The sequence below is a fragment of the Asparagus officinalis genome, chromosome 3 (genome assembly GCF_001876935.1).
Source record: "Asparagus officinalis chromosome 3, Aspof.V1, whole genome shotgun sequence".
NCBI classification, from domain to species: domain Eukaryota; kingdom Viridiplantae; phylum Streptophyta; class Magnoliopsida; order Asparagales; family Asparagaceae; genus Asparagus; species Asparagus officinalis.
Window position 1 is genome coordinate 93290582 of NC_033796.1, and position 7578 is coordinate 93298159.

The window sequence follows — 7578 nt, forward strand, 5'->3', positions numbered from 1 at the left end:
CTATTCCGCTCTCGCTTCGGATGATACAACGTCTAGTGTAGGGCAAGCTCGAGAGGTGCTCATGGTCAATACAGATCAGATAGCCAAAATCATTGAAGAGGCCCTGACTAAGCAGAAGGAAATCTTCAAGTTCGAAATGGAAATGGCTATGCAGGAGATGAGACAAATGCACGACCAACAAATCCGAGCCTTGTCGAACCAGCTAGTGGAATCCAGCCGTCGCACCCAGAACGCCGCAATTGACAGCGATCCGGAAGTGGACGAAGTCGTCATGGCCGACGCACCGCCTAAGAATACCGGGGGTGGCCCCACTAAAGATAACAACGCTGGGGGTGGACCCACCAGTGATGATAACACTGGGGGTGGCCGTACCATTCCTCTCGACAATTGTCCAAAACAGGATATAGATCAGGCCGAAAGGATGAAGGATCTCGAAAGAAAAATCGACGCCCTGATGTCTGCTCGAGAGGTGAAGAAGACCGGTATTCCGTATCCTTACCCAAGAGAATGGGATTCGATCCCGTATCCGGCAAAGTTCAACCTAATCAACTTCACGCCGTTCAACGGGAAGGGCTCGCCCACTCAGCAGAGTAATCTCGGGCAACGAGCCTTTGATGGTTCGGTCATTCGTTGGCACCCTTCGCGGGCCTGCCTTCGATTGGTACCGCCGTCTCAAGCCCGGAAGCATCAACAGCTGGGAGGACTTGGAAGGCATGTTTCTCGCCCATTTCTTCGATGATGACACCGAGGTGTCGATCAGGACACTCTTCGACGAGAAACAAAAAGGCGGAGAGTCGGTGGATACCTTCATCAAACGCTTCCGCAATCAGGCAATGAACTGCAAAGATCCCGTCTCAGAGGAATTCATCTTGCAGACTTGTCAGAACAACTTGTCCATCAATATCTTGGACATTATGGGAATAGAGCCGCTCAATACCTGAAAAGAGTTGAAGGCTCGAGGAGAGCAGGCCGAACGGTTCCTCAAAAGGAAGAAAGCCGAGAGGAGCCAACTGATGGTTAGCCCTCTGGATTCGAGTCTCGTACCTCATGATGAAGGGGACACACCTGCAACGGTTATTGACGATAATCAAACGTCACAACAGCAGTCCTGGGAACAGCAGAATACTTCAGATCAAGAGGCCCAGGAAGAGTACTCGTTCAAAGACGAAGACGTTCCTCCCATCTTCGAGACCCTTCTTGAAAACAACAAGATCAAGCTGCCGCCCATCACGAATCAGGAGGAAGCTGACAATTCTGCAGACCCAAAATACTGTGCATACCACAGGAGGGTCGTTCATCCCACCAAGGACTGCTTTGCTCTTAAGAATAGCATTCAGACCTTGGTCGAAGCCGGCGTTATAACGCTAGGGTAAGCTAATTAAAAACGGCAAGACTCCGATAAGTATAAGAGTATAAACTGCTTCTTACCACTCCGAAGAGTATACGAGTATAAACTGCTTCTCAATCCTCCGACCGGTATAAGAGGTTAAACTGCTCCCTGATACTCCAAGAGGTATATGAGTCTAAACTATTTCCTACCATTGACGGGAAGTTCCTGGAGGATATTACACTAATATTCTTAAGGATAACCCGGCCAGATAACAAAGTCAAACCCAGTTCCAAGAGAGAAACTGGGGGTGGATTATCCAATGCATCGGGAAGTTCCCGAAAGAATACCACATGGGTATTCTTAGGGATAACCCAATCATTGTGGAATTGGTGAATAAAAAATTCATGTTCGAACCCTGAAGGTCAGAATGTCTCTTCTTATTCCCTAACTCTTATGAGTTATTTTTGTGAGAAGAGATCCAATCCTCTGATAGGTTAATCTTTCCTCACCAAACCATCCGCTGATCAAATTAAACGACAGGGGATCCACCAACGTTTCCATTTGCCCGTCGTTGGCATTTCTCAGACTTAACATGCTAGGTCCTAAACGCCTAGCATTAAAAGCCTCCCTGTGAGTGATAATGCGAGTTGGCACTGTCTTTGTTACCCGTATTCCACTTTCTTTGCTTTCTGGTCAAACCTGTAAAAGTTAGGACCAAAGCCACAATCCCCTCTCGATTCCCCCAATGAACGAGAGATCCACTTTCAAATCGAGTGACCAATCCTATAAAAGTTAGGGTCGTTCGAATCTTTCCGATTCTCGGAGTGGAGATCCCACTCTTAGTTTCATCCTTCCGGATTCTGGGGGTGGAGATCCCACCTCGAGTTTCCTTTCCAGCTGTAGATAGAATATAAAAATATAAAATTCTTCCTCTCCCGTTTCCTTTCCGGCCGAAGATAGAATATAAAATTCTTCCTCTTCAGCACCGGGAGATAGAATATAAAATTCTTCCTCTCCCGTTTCTCAGTCTGTCTTTGCTTTCAGAAAAGACACGATTCTCAACTTCCAATCCGGGCACTCGATGCACGGGGAATTTCATCCCGAAGCCTAAGTAGGGATAAGTCAACGCCTAACACGCGTTGCCGGGTAGTCTATTCCCGTAAGAAAGACGAAGTCTATGTATTCAAAATCATAGCATTAAGTCTAAGAGAAGCAATTCTCTTAGCACAACGTTACATGTGAAACGGGTTTTAATACCTATGTATTCAACGTCATAGCACAAAGTCTCAGAGAGTTTACTCTCTTAGCACAACGTTACATGCGGAACGGATTGAGACAATCCGCATGCTAGCCCGACTCAAACGGTAGTCGGTAAAGGCTAATCAGATCCGTTGAAGGCTGGGGATTAGCCAAAAATCCTAAAGTCAACGCCTAACACGCGTTGCCGGGTAGTCTATTCCCGTGAGAAAGACGAAGTCTACGTATTCAATATCGTAGCACTAAAAGGGTTAACTCTTTTAGCTTAAACGTCACATAGGAGCGGACTTAAACAATCCGCATGCTAGCCCGACTCAAACGGTAGTCGGTAAAGGCTAATCAAATCCGTTGAAGGCTGGGGATTAGCCAAAAATCCTAAAGTCAACGCCTAACACGCGTCGCCGGGTAGTCTATTCCCGTGAGAAAGACGAAGTCTACGTATTCAATATCGTAGCACTAAAAGGGTTAACTCTTTTAGCTTAAACGTCACATAGGAGCGGACTTAAACAATCCGCATGCTAGCCCGACTCAAACGGTAGTCGGTAAAGGCTAATCAAATCCGTTGAAGGCTGGGGATTAGCCAAAAATCCTAAAGTCAACGCCTAACACGCGTCGCCGGGTAGTCTATTCCCGTGAGAAAGACGAAGTCTACGTATTCAATATCGTAGCACTAAGAGCGTTAACTCTCTTAGCACAACGTCACATGCGGAACGGACTTAAACAATCCGCATGCTAGCCCGACTCAAACGGTAGTCGGTAAAGGCTCATCAAATCCGTTGATGGCTGAGGATTTGCCAAAAATTCTATAACTGCGAGTCATTGACGCATCAACTCCCCTAGTTGGTCTCGTGACTTGAGCACCCAACAAATTCAGGATAAAATCCACACATGCAGATGAATCAACTTTAACAGTTGGTCCTGCAACCCCAACATTCGGGACCGCGATGCTCCAATACCTTAAGAGCTTAAACTGTGTATACTCCAGCAAACGTACGAGTATAAACTGTGTTAATGGCGATCCGTAAACCCTAGGGTCAACGCCGGTCAACGCGTAACCCTAGGTCAACGCCAGTCAACGCGTTGCCACACTAATCAATGTTCGACGATTCGAAACCCTAAGGGTCAACGCCGGTCAACGCGTAACCCTAGGTCAACGCCAGTCAACGCGTTGCAACAAAAGTTGACGTTCGATGATTAAAACCCTAGGGTCCACGCCGGTCAACGCGTAACCCTAGGTCAACGCCGGTCAACGCGTTGCGACAAAAAAGTCAACACACGGGGGTCCGAAACCCTAAGCCAGCACAATGTGGCGGAGGTAGTTCAAAGTCAACTCAATGACACGAGCCAAACTCAATTTATCAGCTGCAAACTCGAGACTCTGACGACGGCCAAGCGATAAACGCAGCGCTGGAAGAACTTCGGATATTCGTCAAAGCATCGAATAGACCGAAAATCGAAAGAGCCAAGAGTTGAAGCTAACTACAGGTCCTGATGCCGACTGAAGGCTAGACCAATCACATCCAAAGTATTCCAGCCTCTTCTATAAAAGAAACGAGTCAGGAACACTTTGGAGGGGGTATCTGTAGGCATCAAAAATTGCCTATAGTTCTCCACAACCGGTTCAGTGTTAACGAGCGACGATGGACGTCACCACCCAATCCACATGAGCCTAATCGACGTCGACGAACGACTGAAGTGAATCGACGAGTTACATGAGCGGATAGGACTTCGGAATCACGAAGACCCGGACCAATCGGGAAGCCCGGCACTGTTCACAAAAAGGACAACGCCCTTCATGCCTCGACCACTCTACAGATAATCCAATCACCAGAGCAGGTCAAACTCTTCGTCGCGCATCCAACGCACCCGGAATCACTCAAATCCGAATCCGGACGAAGAATATACAGGGGAACCAACAAAAGGGTGTCTCGGAATTTCCGAGACACCCCTAGGGGTGTCTCGGATTTGTAGAGACACCCTAGGGTGTCTAGGCACCCTAGGGGCTCCCCCTAGCCTATAAATAGACCCCCTTGGCCTTTGTTTTAAAGGAGGATTTTTGGAGAGCCTTGGCGAAGCCCTGCTGCAGTGAAGAGTGGCCGTGCGCTTCAACAAGGAGAGGAGAGGTCTACATCAGCACCTTCATCACCCGTTCCCTCTTGACCTTAGTATTAGCCCTTGACGTTAATACTAAGAAGAGCTAATATCTCGCTTAGCCGAGATAGACGCTTAAAGCTTCTAGATCTCACGCGGATCGACGAAGTTCTGCTTCTATATCCCTTCGTGGATAGACGAAGCTCTGCCCGATTTTCTCGGAGCGGATCTGATTGCCCGGTGGTCCACGGATATCAACGTCCCCATCACAGGCCAAAGACCCACGCAAGCAAGAGATGATAAACGGATCTTGCGTTTGTTTGAAAAGAGTTGTATTTCTTTTGTTTTCATTGTGTAAGAGTCTTATAAAAAGGCTATCTTTTTGTTTCATTGTAACGATTGAAGTTGTAATGAATGCAGCAATGAATACAGCAACTTTTTCCACAAACAAGGTAGAGCTAACACGATAACAGTTAGAGCTGACCTCACAACATGTAGAACTAACAATAACTCTGTAGATCTAACATGGCAATAGAACCAACACTTGCACTATAACTTACGTTAGCTGGAGTTAGAACTAACACGCTAACATCTAGAACTATCACGGGAGCAGTTAGAACTAACAATTACTCAGCTAGGACTAACATGAGTGCACCTAGAACTAACACTATAGCAGCTGGAACTAACAATAACCTATTAAGAACAGACATAACCACGAAAACCAATACTTGCACTATAACTAAAGCTAGCTAGAAAACTATAATAACTCATCTAAAACTATCAATGAGAATTAAAATCTTACACTAGAACTAACAATAACTCAGTAGTTTTGATTAATTCCCTGTTATGTTTCAGATATGGTCACGTTACATCGAATGTTGCAGAGTCATTCAACAAATGTATGCATGAGGCTAGGCTTCTACGTATACTTCAAATGGTAGAGCACATACGTAAACAGATTATGGTTTGTATGAATGAGCGACGATTAATGGCTGGAAGTTGGAATGGATTTCTTTGTCCCAAAGCTGAACTTGCCCTCAAAGAGAACATGAAAAATGAGCGTCCATTGGATGTGCATAAGTCCCATACAGGATTATTTGAGGTATAATCCCATAGAACTTGTAAAGTGGATCTTAACAATAAAACATGCACGTGTCGTGCGTGGGATGTAACCTGTATCCCTTGCAAACATGCATGTGCAACCATTATGTTTATGAAGAGGGATGTTTACCAATTCTGTGACTGGTTTATGACCGTTGAAGCTTTTAAAAAGAGCTACGAGCCAATCTTCTACCCCACCGCTGATTACGAGAAGCGTAGCGTGCCACGGGATGAGATAAAGATCCTACCACCACTAATAATAAAAAGGAAAGAGAGAAATAAAACCAGGCACATCAACAACAGAACTGTTTACACCCAGCCACTTAAATGCTCTCGATGTCATGTGGAAGGTCATAACCGTAAAACATGTAATGAACTTATTGATGACTAAGTACTTGATATGTTGTTAACTGTTTTGCTTGTATATTTACAAACTAGTACGTTTTGTTTAATGTTGAAAGTATTCTCATGTGTGATGAGAACTAACATCATCTCCAACAGCAGAAATGTTGCAAGTATTAGAACTAACGCGAGATCATATAGAACCGACAATGACTAAAATAGAACTGACACGACAGCATCCAGAGCTGACACCACAGCAGCTAGAACCAACATTGACTAAGCTAGAACTAACATGGGCATTAAAACAAACACTTGCACAATAAATTGTGTTAGCTGAAGATAGAACTGACACGACAGCAGTTAGAACTGACACCACAGCAGCTAGAACCAACATTGACTAAGTTAGAACTAACATGGGCATTAGAACAAACCCTTGCACAACAACTTGCGTTAGCTAGAGTTAGAACTGACATGACAGCATCCAGAACTGTAACCACAGTAGCTAGAACAAACAACGACTAGGCTAGAACTAACATGGGCATTAGAACAAGTACTTGCATAAGAAATTGCGTTAGCTAGAGTTAGAACTGACACGGCAGCATCCAGAACTGACACTACAGCAGCTAGAACCAACATTGACTAAGCTAGAACTAACATGGGTATTAGAACAAACACTTGCATAATAAATTGTGTTAGCTGAATATATAACTGACACGACAGCAGTTAGAACTGATACCACAGCAGCTAGAACCAACATTAACTAAGTTAGAACTAATATGTGTATTAGAACAAACCCTTGCACAACAACTTGTGTTAGCTAGAGTTAGAACTGACATGACAGCATCTAGAACTGTAACCACAGCAGTTAGAACAAACAACGACTAGGCTAGAACTAACATGGGTATTAGAACAAGCACTTGCACAAGAAATTGCATTAGATAGAGTTAGAACTGACACGACAGCATCCAGAACTAAAACCACAGCAGCTTGAACCAACAACGACTAGGTTAGAACTAACATGGGCATTAGAACAAGCATTTGCATAACAACTTGGGTTAGCTAGATTTAGAACTGACACGACAGCAATTAGAACTGACACCACAGCAGCTAGAACCAACATTGACTAAGTTAGAACTAACATGGGCATTAGAACAAACCCTTGCACAACAACTTGCGTTAGCTAGAGTTAGAACTGACACGACATCATCCAGAACTGAAACCACAGCAGCTAGAACCAACAACGACTAGGTTAGAACTAACATGGGCATTAGAATAAGCACTTGCACAATAACACAACTTGCGTTAGATAGAACTAACCCTTACACAAGTATAATTTTTATGTACACCATTCCAGAACTAACTGTTTCCTTTTATTATAGTGCAAAATATAACAAACCTAACTTCATGGAGTTAGCTGGATTTAGAAGATCCACTGTGCGAATCGGCGAGGTTAGCTG